This window comes from Mustela erminea, chromosome 4 (genome assembly GCF_009829155.1).
Source record: "Mustela erminea isolate mMusErm1 chromosome 4, mMusErm1.Pri, whole genome shotgun sequence".
Classification (NCBI taxonomy): domain Eukaryota; kingdom Metazoa; phylum Chordata; class Mammalia; order Carnivora; family Mustelidae; genus Mustela; species Mustela erminea.
In genome coordinates this window covers 25,079,092-25,092,476 of record NC_045617.1, presented here as the reverse complement: position 1 = coordinate 25,092,476, position 13,385 = coordinate 25,079,092, and the positions used below count along the sequence as shown (strand labels likewise).

General features: G+C 45.8%; 1 long non-coding RNA gene across 5 annotated transcripts in view; it reads right to left on the bottom strand.

Moving 5' to 3' along the window:
- The window catches only part of LOC116588165, a 67,837-nt gene that overhangs the window by 30,329 nt on the left and 24,123 nt on the right, over positions 1 to 13,385 (bottom strand). For 3 of the 5 annotated variants that reach the window (XR_004284820.1, XR_004284818.1, XR_004284822.1), the window contains exons 2-4: positions 5,612 to 5,717; positions 5,216 to 5,377; positions 336 to 495 (exon numbers count right to left, since the gene is read on the bottom strand). This is a non-coding gene — a long non-coding RNA (uncharacterized LOC116588165). Of the gene's footprint in view, positions 1 to 335; positions 496 to 5,215; positions 5,378 to 5,534; positions 5,718 to 13,385 lie in introns of those variants that run through there. The other 2 variants (XR_004284819.1, XR_004284821.1) reach the window with 2 other exon arrangements.

Genomic DNA, 13,385 nt, shown 5'->3' with positions numbered 1-13,385 from the left:
CTCTAAGCCCTGTGCTAAGTGACCGTGTTCACCGAATCACCACGGTAATCCTGGATGTGAAACGCAGTTACTATCCTCACGGGCTCAGAATGGCTCCATAATTCACCCATGATCACACAGGCCAAAATGGAGAGGAGAATGGCTTCAGGCATCTCCCTTCTGGTAATTAGGTAGGATGGGCTCCAGGAACTGGACGGAAAAAAGCAAGACCTGCTTGGCATAATAAAATAGAGGAGAGCGGCTCCTCTACAGGCCCGAGAACTCCAAGAAAGAGAACAGTTGTGAAAGAGAGAGGAGGCCTCCCTGGGAAGAGACTTCAGGGATCTGATACTTACGATGACCTGTTAGAAACGTGTCTGGCACAGACTTGCTGGCGTGTTCTTGCGCTGGCTTCGACAGAACCACACTTCCCTTCTGCGACCTCCCAATCTTCAGTGAAAGTCAGCCAGATGTGCGGACACCACCTACTACAGCATGCACGAACAGATGTAGGAGCTGCTTGGAGAACAAGATAAGGGAGTAAGGTCTGGCACGATAGGAAGCAGTGGAGGAAGATGGTAGAAGCCATGACTGGCAGGACAACACTGGGCCACTGGAGAATTTGACCTTAGCAGGAACTGGAGGGAGAGGGGAGCCATGCAAATGTTAGTGCCCTGGAGAGTCTTTGAACCTGGCTGGCAGGAAGCTTAATTCCCCCTGGAATTTGCAGTGGAGGCTGGAGTCCTTTGATGATGATCTTAAAGAAAAAGTGACATTCCCAGAAAGCTAAAGGATTTGGAAAGCCTCTGTTTTGCCTCACGCAGTTCTCCCAATGGAGTAAGTAGCTCATTTTCTCCAAGTCATTTAAGAGGTCTGGAAGCAAAAGCCAGGGGCCTGACACGGGGTGTGACTGGCCCTCTCTGCTCCGACAGCTTCTCTTGAATGGGGAAATTCTACCTGCTTTCCAACCCCATCCCTTTAAGCACAGATCTTGGTCGAAAGCTCTCCTTCACGTGGAACTTCCTGTTCTGTCTTACTCCCCATGCCAGAGCAATTGAACCCTCTTTCCTTGAGAATTGCAGTGTTACAAGTCCTAACTCTGAAGTCAGGCAGCCTAATTGTAGGACCTAAACGTCACTGGGATTCAGTTTCCTTATTTGCAAAATGAGTGATAATAATGCCGATTTCATAGTGCAGGATTACAGGGGGTAAAAATGAAAAGAGAAAAGGTAAAGTATCTAGCATGTAGTTAGCTTCAAGAAAAACTGTGTTACTTTTATGGTTTTCCTCACTTAAAATGGACACAGATTGCTTGTCTTAAAATCTAGAAACTGAAGGAAATTTTCAAATTAAGTTGCAATGGGCGACACATAAACATTATTAAAGTTATTGAAAGAAAAGCATATGCATTTAAAGGACCAGTAAATCTAACATGTTATTTTCTTTATTATATCATCTCAATATAGATTTACATTGTTAAGTAGTGTTCCCCAAAACTTTTATAACCTATTAATTAAGCACTTGATAGTCTCAAGACATAACTTAAGAAAATAACCAACTATAATCTAGCTGTCTGCATATTTTGACACACTATCATTACTTGGTGTATTTTTAAATTAACAATGCTTATTTTATTTCTAATGACAAAAGTCAGCCTGTTTATTGTAGAACATTTTAAAATATAAAATATAAAAGAGAAACTAAAAATTGTCTGTACTTTTGACTATTAACACTTTGATGTGTCTCATCTTTTAAAAATTGCTCATCAAGGGGCACCTGGGGGACTCAGTTGGGGAAGTGTCTGCCTTCAGCTCAGGTCATAATTCCTGGGTCCTGGGATAAAGCTGTACGTCAGGCTCCCTGCTCAGTGGGAAGCCTGCTTCTCCCTCTCCCTCTGCCTGATGCTCCCCCTGCTTGTGCTCTTTCTCTCTCTGACAAATAAATAAATACAATTTTTTAAAAAATTACTCATCAAAATAAACCCACTTTCACTGAATATTACATAATGAAAATTTTCTATTTCGGGGTGACTGGGTGGCTCAGTGGGTTAAAGCCTCTGCCTTCAGCTCAGGTCATGATCCCAACGTCCTGGGATTGAGCCCGCCATTGGGCTCTCTGCTCAGCAGGGAGCCTGCTTCCCCCTCTCTCTCTGCCTGCATTTCTGCCTACTTTGATCTCTGTCTGTCAAATAAATAAAATATTTTTATAAATTTCTATTTCATTATCGCTTTAAAATGCAACGTCCGGGGCGCCTGGGTGGCTCAGTGGGTTAAAGCCTCTGCCTTCGGCTCAAGTCATGATCCCAGGGTCCTGGGATCGAGCCCCACATCAGGCTCTCTGCTCAGCAGGTAGCTTGCTTCCTCCTCTCTCTCTGTCTGCCTCTCTGCCTACTTGTGATCTTTCTCTCTGTCAAATAAATAAATAAAATCTTTAAAAAAAAAAATGCAACGTCCATTCTTGTATAACATTCTACAAAACATCTATAAATCTATAATGTAATCTATGTAACCATTTTCATATCTATCTATGTATCTATAAACACTTACATTTAAGGTATTTTTATTCTATGTACATAGAGCTGGCATTGTTTCTGTGGTAAGGTAATATATTGGAGGATACATTCAAGGAAGTTCACCTTGTCCAACTAAATGACGGGAACACTGGCGGCACACACGGATGCTGTATTTCCGGGTCAGACTGTGCCGGTTTGAGCAGACATGGCAAAAAGGAGAACCTTGGCTGAGTTTTTCTGGATGCTCCTGGTGACCCATTTTGCTTTGTCCAACGTAAAGAAGCAAAAGGCCATACACTTGTATGTTTGGATTGCTTCTAATTGTTTCCAGTTTTCAAGTGGACAAACATCTCTCTCTCTAAATCTGTATGTTTCTCTCATTAGTTCCCATATTTCCTCAGATCTCCTAACAACCTATGGAGCAAATAAGAACAATGAACAATTCTGTCCAAATGACAGACGTACAGCTTCTCCACCCCCTGACCCCTTGCACAGAGGAAAGAACTGGACACTCTCTTCAGTCTCTGCCAGTTTCTCTTGTTGCTCTTCTTGTTTATATTACTTGGCGTGAATATTCATACATTTTGATGAAAAAAAAATTAATGTATTTGAATATAGGGTGGTGCCCCAGAACCATCTAGAGATATTCCTTTGTATGTCCTATAGGTACCATATGTCCTTACTAAAATTCCAAAATCAGACCCTCACAGTTTCAGATAAAGCGATCATTCCCAATCCTGGATCAATTATGATGATCTGGCAAATTAAAAACAAAAACAAAACAAAACAAAAAACAGTGCTGTCCAGGCCCAGACCTAAAGATTCCCATTCAAGGATTTCCCCCAGTTTTGTTTTGTTTATTTGTTTTTTTTAATGTGCTTTTTATTTTGAAATAACTATAGATTCATAGGAAGTTGCAAAAAGAGTTCAGAAAGGTCATGTGTTCCCTTGGTTTCTCTCACTGGTGACATCTTGTAATAACGAGGACATTGACATTGGTACAATTCCCAGATTTTCCCAGTTTTAAATCTACTCTGTGTGTGTGTGTGTGTCTGTGTTTCTGTGCAATGGTATCACGTATAGATTCATGTAACTACCACCACAATCAAGATGCAGAACTGTTCCGTCAGCACAGGGCTCCTGTGCTACCCCATCACCCTCACTGCCCCATCCTCACCCCCTGTCCCCACTTATTGTTGAGTGCCCGAGAGGTATTTCACAGACGAATCTCAGACATGTTTCCCCCCTCCCTCCTGCTGGATGCCCTCACTTCCTTCAGACCTGAAGAAGGCCTGGTGCTTCTCCTTCTGCTATCTCTGTTCCCAGAGATAATGCCCAGAAGGCAGCTTCCAGGAACCCCCCAAAACCCACAGACCTTAGATATGCCAAACAGGACTGTGATCTACGTCATTGACTCGGGATGCTCTCTATGAAAGAGAGAAGCTACCTAGTCTCCAGCTGTCTGCCACACTTTGCCGCCTTGGTCCCACCACAGGATGGTATCTCTCAGAAGCAGGCGTCCCCTACCAGTTCTCAATGTCGTTTCCTTATCTTTGGAGATCAGATCTAAGCCCTGGGGCTGGGCGAGGCAGACACTGCCCTTCCTCTTTTTCTCTCAACCTCTGTTGTGGGGTGGGGGGGGTGGGGGGGTTGCTCTGATTAAAGCTTCTCCCTCAGAGTTCTCAGTTCCCCTAGGTAAGCAGCCATCTTGGGGGTTAGCTGCACACAAGTTCATCAGATGCCATCAGGCCAGACTACAGAATCCCAGTTCAGGTTTGGCTGGGAGCCTTCCTCCTGTCAGGATAAATGCAACAGCATTAAAAGAAACCAAAACTGCCAACTTGATTTCAGGGACAGTCATTACTTTAGTACATCCACGGTCCCAGTCCAAAGAAAGCTTTTACTGAGTCTAGCTTTGGTCAATGTGTTGGATTGTTTAAAGAGGCTAATTATCCTCTCAGACGAGATGTGCTCCTGGTAATTAATCTCTAGCCCTCAGCATGTAAGTTGCAGACTAGAGATGGGGGCGCATAACTTAGGTAGGAGAAGAACTGACATTGCCCAAAGCAGACATGGGGACTCTAGAACCTTCCTGAAGGTCAGGGAAGTATGTTTCAGGTAATGTAAGAATTATTCTAAGAGTACAGTGCTGCTATTGTGTGGCTCTGGATGTCAGCCAGCAGTAAAAGAAGGGCGTGTGAGGTACCTGAGGTGGCTCAGTGGGTTACGCCCCAGACCTTTGATTTCAGTTCAGGTCATGAGGGTTGGGAGCTGGAGCCCTGCCTGGGGCCCCCCTGCTTAAGAGTCTCTCTCTCCCTCTGCCCCCCATCCCCCATGAGCTCTCTTTATCGCTCTCTTTCTAAAAAAAAAAAAAAAAAGAAGACGAAGAAAAGAGAAAGAGGAGGAGGAGGAGGAGGAAGGGGAGGAGGAGGAGGAGGAGGAGGAGGAGAGGAGGAGGAGGAGGAGGAGGAGGAGAGGAGGAGGAGGAGGAGGAGGAGGAGGAGGAGGAGGAGGAGAAGGGCATGTGAATGTTGAGTTGGCAAGGAATGGACCACAGCGGCTTTTAGACCCTGTGACCTCAGCTAAGCTGGTACTGTGTTTCTAAGAATTCCCTTCCCTGTATAGGTCTGGGTTAGTGTCGGCAACAAGAAATGCTTTGCATCAGATCTAGAAGGAGGAAGTGAACCCCATCGTCTTATTTCCTGAAGGTGGCGGCAAGCATACCAACATGGCTGCCGACGGTGGGCTTGGCTGGGGATGGTGAGGCAGCATGGAGCCCTCAGGCTTCCGCCAGATCTCCTTTATCAGTCTCCCAGAGTCTTGAGCCAGGTGCAAGGGCAGCCCCACGTCAAGGAATGTCCGCGACATGCAGGATCAAGGTTGGAGCTGAGGACAGAAAGATGCAGCTTCCAGTTTGTCTACAGGGTCTGTTTGTCCTTGTTCTGACCCACTTGCAGGGGCTCTCCTTGCTAACCCATAGCATCCCGGCTGCCCTTCCCCCACGCCACCCCCCATCCCCGGCCCCAGCAACTTGAGGCTCAACTCTAGATGAAGGGCCAGCAGCACACAGAAATGGCCTCCTCCAGTTCATGCACATGCAAAGGGAGGCCCCCTGGACACCTCGTTCTCTGTCACACACAACGGTTCTGCATTTTTGATGAAACGCGGATGGATCGCGAATGGTGTGTTGATTACCTCCCAGAGACGCTCTGACTGTACTTGGAATCTGTGGATGGAACAGAAGATCAAGTTTTAACTGTATGTTGATTGGAGTGCTGGAAAAGGAGCAAGAAATGAAAATGCCCCATGGAGCTGCTTGGAAATAGAGATCCTCTATTCAGAAAAGCAAATCCTAGGTAACACGGGGGCCCTGCTCCTCTGACACTCAAGTACCCTGCATGTTCTTCAAACAGGAAGCACCTTTACAAATGCTTAATAATTCGTTTATTTGACAAATTCTGTATTGTTTGCCTCTCAGAGAGGTCTGCCCACACACTATACCCCAAAAGGACTCAAACACATAGCAGCTATGATAAAAACAACAACAACAACAACAACAACAACAACAACAACAACACAAAAGCCCACAAAAAACAAAAACAAAACGGACAGTTGCTCAGGTATTTTTTTTTTTTTCCATCATAGCCCTGACCTCAATCTTCTTTCACTTTAATTTCATCCCCCAAACTCCAAACTCTGGGTTCTGAGGCCCTGACTCAGATCCCTGCCTGGGACCTTCTGAATGTCATATTCATCCACATGCAGCCTGGTATTTGGACTGCAGTCTTCCTATGGACTCTTGCTTGACTTCGTCCTTTAGGCCCCAGCACCACCCATGACCTTGGCAGGAGCTCACAGCTTCCATCTTGACTAACCGGATGGCACTTCCCACTGAGGAGGTGGTTGACATCCCAACACCACCGTCAGGAGCCAACAACCCAGAAGGGGACATAAGCCACATATGGAAATACAAATGTAAACATCCAGGGAGGAAAGCACAACCTCATCCATCCAACCCGAGGTAATCAGGTGAGTCCTCTTAGATTAGGTGACATTTGTAGGACTGGTAAACAACATATTTCAAGGTCCAGCAGATGAGCTGGGACGTAGGAAGGGAAACATGCTTCGGACAATAGAGAGAGCCAGAGAACTGGGGTATGAGGGCTTGTATAGATAAAAATCAGGGAAGTGATTAAAATAGTGCAGAGAAAAAAATGAGAAAATACATCCAAATTTCGATTTTCTAGTCTAAAATGAATGATAAGAATTATGAATGGCAATCATAAGCCTCTGGTTTATTAATCACTTCAGACTTGTCTTTCACAAACCTCTCGCTGGAGTGACAAACACCTGAGGAGTGGGAAAAAAATAAATAAAACCAGGTGAATACAACATGTTAGTTGGTGGCCCCCACACTGAGAGCACACCTGTTGCCACAAGAATGGGAGGAGAAGGTCCCAGCTCTGTAGCTATGGGCAGTTCGGGAAAGCACAGCTCATCTTCTGGACTCTATTAGCACTCTTGACAGGCTGAGCTGGTAAACATTACCCACCAATGCATTTTTGAGGGGTGTCTGGGTGGCTCAGTTGGTTAAGCATCTGTCCTTAGCTCGGGTCATGATCCTGGGGTCCTGGGTTTGAGCCCCATGTCAGGCTGCTGAGCAGACTCAGCAGGGAGTCTGCTTCTCCCTCTCCCTCAGCCTCCATTTCCCTCTACTTGCTTCTCGCCCTGCTTGTGCTCGCTCTCTCTCCCCCTCCCTGTCAAATAAATAAATAAAATCTGTAAAAAACAACAACAAAAGAATGCATTTTTAAACCGTATAAATAATATAAACAGCTTCTCTAGTAAGGCGTACAGGGACAAAAATGGCTGAATACATTTCTATTATACAGAAACACAGCATGATATCTTTCTGACAGCTTAGGAGAGTGGAGATTTCCCTAATTTAAAAAAAAAAAATTTCTTTTAGGGACACCTGGGTGGCTCAGTTATTGAGCATCTGCCTTCAGCTTAGGCCATGGTCCCAGGGTCCCCTGCTTGTGTTCCCTCTCACTGTCTCTTTCTCTGTCAAAAAATAAACAAAAACTTTTAAAAAATTCTTTTTTTAAAGAACACCCGTAAAATCACCATTCCCTCTAGGAAATTATTTTGAATACATTTCTACAAGACAGGTGTGGTCCCTCACAGGATTCTCCAGATGAAAGGATAGGACAAATCTGAAATATTTGTGGGACGCCTGGGTGGCTCAGTTGGTTAAGCAGCTGCCTTCGGGTCAGGTCATGATCCCAGGGTCCTGGGATCGAGTCCCACATCAGGCTCCTTGCTCGGCAGGGCGCCTGCTTCTCCCTCTGCCTCTGCCTGCCTCTCTGTCTGCCTGTGCTCGCTCTCTCTCCCTCTGTCTCTGACAAATAAATAAAATCTTAAAAAAAAAAAAATCTGAAATATTTGTAAGCTTATCTAATAGATGTTATTCAAGTCAATACATTTGGAGTAAGTTCCCTACTCTCTCACTATTGAAATCAACTCCAGCTAGAAAGCTTCTTATTCATGGTAATGAAATAGTTCCTCTCAGGTTCATCAGATTAAGTAGAGATGAATTATGTCTAGACTTACGGTAGACCCATCCAAAAGAATGTGATTTACCGCAAGAGAGCCAAATCGTGACACTGTGATCATAATATCATGCCTCCGAATTGATGGGAGCAAAGTAATGGGAAGCCCTGGGGCCCCTGGGTGACTCAGTCACTTAAGCATCCACCTCTTGATCTCAGCTCAGGTCTTGACATCAGGGTTGTGAGTTCAAGCCCCAAGTTAGGCATGGAGCCTACTCCAGGAAAAAAAAAAAAGTCACGGAAAGTCCTAAAACTGGAGGAGATGTGGGAATATTTCTTATATATGACCAGTATAAACCCAGGATCCACATGATTCAGTCTGTTAGTGGTATGGTGGTGAAAGACACACAGCCCAGCGGAAGAAAAGAATTTCAAAGACTCAAATTCTTTTTTGGGAAACCATGAAGAGAAGGCCCGTACGTGGTACACAGCAACGTTCCTGAATTCTCCTACCCTCTCCGCCCATGTTGCCCCGAACGGCTCTTCTCAAGCATCTCTCTCCGACTCAGCCTCACAGGGTGTCTTTCCTTGCCTTCCTTCCTCTCTTCTTTCTAACTCCTGATTCTATGCATTCGTACAACCCTTCTCCCAGTGATTCAAAAAGGAATAAAAACCCTTGCTCTTTAGGAGGTTTCAGAAAGGAGGGAGGACACTGGGCAGACCATTTCGGCTTTATTTCCAGCTCTCTGGGGAAAAGAGGAAAGCTGCAGACATTCCCACATGAGAATGTTTACTCTGTGGAGCACCCTCCCTGCCAGAGAGAGATAAGAGAACTTAATTTCTACTGAGACCAGGGCTAGGGAACCCAATTCTGAGACAGAAATAAATCCAGGACCACACACTGATAAAAATGTTATCTTTCAACCATTTTTTTGGGCTGATCTATTTCTTTATTATGAGAGATTAAATAGAAGATTATAAAATAGTTTATAGGAGACGGTAAATAGCTTTGAAAATTAAGAGAAGGCAACATAAAGCCAGATTTCATAAATGCAACAAGTAAAGATAATATCCTGATGTGTATCCAATTATATTTCCTCATTTGGACAGTGTGAGTAATAGAGATTTCATGTTAGGTCAACTACAGGCGGGTCAGATGAAACAATGTTCTCCTTCATGTAAAGGTTACACCCTGACTCCAGGAAAACACACAGAGTTCATCCCTCACAAACCCCAGGTCCTCTGCCCACTCTTCGGGTCACATCAGTGTTCCAATATCTGTGAAGTCAGCTTTGTCATTTTTAAAGCAAAATTGTAAGCAAAATGTCGTTCTTATACATGCAGTCCAGTGTGCCAGGTGGGGACTGGGATGGGGCAGAGCCCCATGAGGAATGAGCTTGCTGGGCTTGTCTGCTCAGCCTGGCAGGAGCTCCAGAACTGGCTGAAGAGGGAGGCCCCGGTCACCAAGCAGGGGTTGGAACCCCGGGGGCAAATGACTAGAAGCCAAAAAAGTGTGGTGAGAGGGAACCGCAGGACCCTCCCGGCCTGAGGTGGCATTTCCGGCGTGCGCTCAGGCAGCTTTTCTCATCTGTGCCCTGCTGACGTGATCCCAAGAGCAGGCCCCGGACCTAGGGCTTGTGAGGGATGAACTGTCCGGTGTTTTCCATGCTGGAGTCAGGGTGTAGCCTTCAGGGGAGGGAGAATATGGTTTCATCTGACCCGCCTGCAAATTATCTAACGTTGTCTCTATTACTCACACTGTTCAAATGAAGACATATAATTGGATAATTTCATCTGTGAAGGCCTCCCTGACAGAGAGTTCACACATCCCTCTGTGAAGGGGGGAAGCCAGAGCAAACCGATCCCCCAGAACAATTCAGAACAGCGCTATCTCCGCCGGCCTACAGCTCTGCCCAGAGAATAAGCGGACAGAGCTCACAGCCCATGGTGGCAGACTCAGCCTTAAGCCAACAAGGCCTTCATCCCGGAGGGACTGTGATGCTGCTGCTGTAGAGAGATAAACAGAGTTTTCATCTGCTCAGAGATGCTGTATTACCATAGACTAGGTGATTGAAACAATAGAAACCTTAATTTCTCACAGTTCTGGAGGCTGGAAGTTCAAGACCAAGATGCCAGCATAGTCAAGTTCTGGTAAGAATCCTCCTTCTGGGGGCGCCTGGGTGGCCCAGTTGGTTAAGCGACTGCCTTCGGCTCAGGTCATGATCCTGGAGTCCTGGGATCGAGTCCCACAGCAGGGAGTCTGTTTCTCCCGCTGATCTCTCTCCTCTCATGCTCTCTCTCTCTCTCTCTCTCTCTCTCTCAAATAAATAAAATCATTTAAAAAAAAAGAAAAGAAAAAGAATCCTCCTGCTGGTTTCTAGCCATCCTGTCCCTGGGTCCTCACATGGCCCGAGAAAGAGAAAGAAAAAAGCTCTCTCAGCGGGGCGCCTTAGTGGCTCAGTGGGTTAAAGCCTCAACTTTCAGCTGAGTCATGATCCTGGACTCCTGGGATCAAGCCCCGCATCGGGCTCTCCTCCTCTCTCTCTGCCTGTCTCTCCACCTTCTTGTGATCTCTGTCTGTCAAATAAATAAATAAAATCTTGAAAGAAAGAAAGAAAGAAAGAAAGAAAGAAAGAAAGAAAGAAAGAAAGAAAGAAAGAAAGAAAACTCTCTCAGCTCCTGAGGATTCCCAAGGCCCCCACCTCCTTAAAACCATCATGTTGCAGGTTAGGATTTCAACATATGGATTTGAGGGGGACATAATCAGTCCAACACACACACACACACACCCCATCCAGGCAGAGGACTCTAAAATCACACAGTACAACAGTCAGCAACTTTCCACAGTGGTGGTTGCCCCTTTGTCTAAGCAGCCTTCCAGATGAAGGTCAAGAGTTCTGGTTTTGTTTTTAATCACAAGATACTGTGCTTTGATAAAGAGGTATTGCGGACTGAAGACAGCCTGGTGATACTACTAATTACGTAAATCTGAAAAAGCCATTGACCTGCTCAGACTTTCAGTTTCCTCGTCTGAAAACCCACCTTGTAGGGTTTTCGTGAAAGTTAAGTGAATGAATTAATATATGAAAAACAACCAGCCAGAAGTGGTACCAAGTGAGAGTAGAGCTGAGAAAAATGATTGCTTGGTTTTAACAGATGTTCTCCACAGGTGAAAACTCAGGTTAGTGAGAAAGGTAGTGTGGTTGGTTGATACAAAGCAGCCCTCTGCTGCTTGCTGACAAATTTTGACTTTGCAACCTTGGGCCCTTAGAAGCATCCAGAAGAGGAGAGGCAGTCACAGGGCATCTTGGAGTGTAGCCTGCAAGGATGCTTGTAAAACACTCAAAGCTTGTTAAAAAGTCCACAGCCAATCTCTTCTGGATTTCTCCACCCAGCTTCACTGAGCGACTGTACTTCTGAGGGAAACAGAAGCAATTTTAAAGCACAAAGGAGCTGCCCAAGGATTCTAGTGGTTTTCGGGGAGCAGGGAGCGGGAATGGGATGTGCTTCCACGCGAGCTTTGCTGGAACTGACTGGGAACCAGACGGTGTGCCCTGAACAAGTTGAGAACGATTTGTCTCTAGCTTTGGTAAATAGTGACGTCATCTTTTGGCCTTTTTAAATATTCTATTGTTTACAAAGACTCTTGCCATTCATTTCTTTTCCAGGTTTGATAAAACAGGCCTATTTCCAGCCTGTATTAATCCAAACTCTTGAGTAAAAGAGGCTTATAGAACCTCTCGGAGAAAAACAAGTCATGGCAGGAGGGAAAGAGAGCCCCGGCCGGGGAAGACGGCAGAACCAGACTCCAGGTGGCCCACGCACAAGTGGGGACCAGGGTCAACCCTTGAACATATTCTAGTCTCCACTTCCTCACCCGTGAGATGAACTGAGGCATCTTGGAGGTTCCTTTCAGCCCAGAACACTAAGGAACATGAGGACACATAAAGCAAACAGCTGATTCTACCCAGGGCTTGAACCTCGTCTGTGGTTTCTACTCCTTCAAGGGAGAAGGGATTAGCTGCCATTTAGACACAGGAATGCAGCACTTTGATTATTTTGGTGTCTGTTTTCACAGCCATTGAAGCTGAACCTTGCAGCCAGCCAGTGAGACCTGACCGGACCTCCCCTCTCACTGGAAAAGAAGCAGGCCTGGCTGATACCCGACACCACAGGGGTGCCAGCCCCCACCACCAGACACCCCTACAATTAAACCTCATCTTGTTGCTTACAGGGTGTGTGGCCTTGGTTAACCACAACCCTGACTGAACGCCCCACTGGCAGGCCAGCTGAGAGCTGTTGCTTCCCATCTAGCCCCTAAGAGGCAGGATTAGAGAAGTTACTTAAAATGTTACAATGTTACATTCCTAAAGCCTCGGCTGTCACCCAGAGGGACTCCGGGCAAGATGGCTGCGCCCAGCTCCTTCACTCCTCGCTGAAACTAAAGTTACCTGTGTCCTTGGGGCGGCATGGTGTAGAGAAAGGGGAGTGAAACGAAAGCTTTTTTGGCAAATAACTTGGGTTCTCTGAGCAGGTGGCAAAGGAAGAAAGCATTAGCTTTATTTAAAAGGGCAGCTGAAGTTCCGGGAGAAGAGGAAGTGTTGTTATTCTTAATTTTTCACACTCTCCCTGACCCCAGCCTCCATTCTGTAAATAGCCCAGGGTACCATTTGCTGCCAGCAGAAGTATATGGATACCTCTGGAAAGCTATGAATGATTTACAAGCTGGGTCAATAATTAAGTTGCTGGGGAATGAGTTCAATATACAACCAGCCTTAACTCTTTGAATTTCAGAAAACATGCTCCTCGGACTGGCAAGAGAATAACGGTGGGAAAGAAAACACAATTCACACAGATTTTAAATGCCTTGAGACTGTAAAATGTGTCAATCTGTTATTTGAAAAAAGATGATGGTGTTTCCCATCTTGGTCTGTGAGGACCTCCAGGACAAAGGAAATCTGGTTTATTGGTGAAAGTACCCAAACCCACAGCTTCTGTTGGAGCTCTGCTCTGGGGGCCGAATGAGTTCGGTGGACCCTCTCCTCAGAGACCTCTGCAACAGAGCTTTTAGTCATGGTGGATCCAGCTCATTCCTGAGGGGAAATCACCAACACGTTTGTCTGGTGTGTTTTAGGGACAGCTTCTTTTTTGTGCCTAGTTTACAGGTAGGTAGCACAGCCCCAGTTGTGCACTCTAGCTAAGGGGTCAGGCTAACAACCCTGAAGGAGTCAGCATGTGTGTGTGCATACGTGCAGGCTAGAGAAGTTCAAAGAAGGAAGTCAGCCAGGCTTGGAAAGTCTTCCCAGGTGGGGCGGGGCTAGACCGGGCCTCAAATGGGTTGG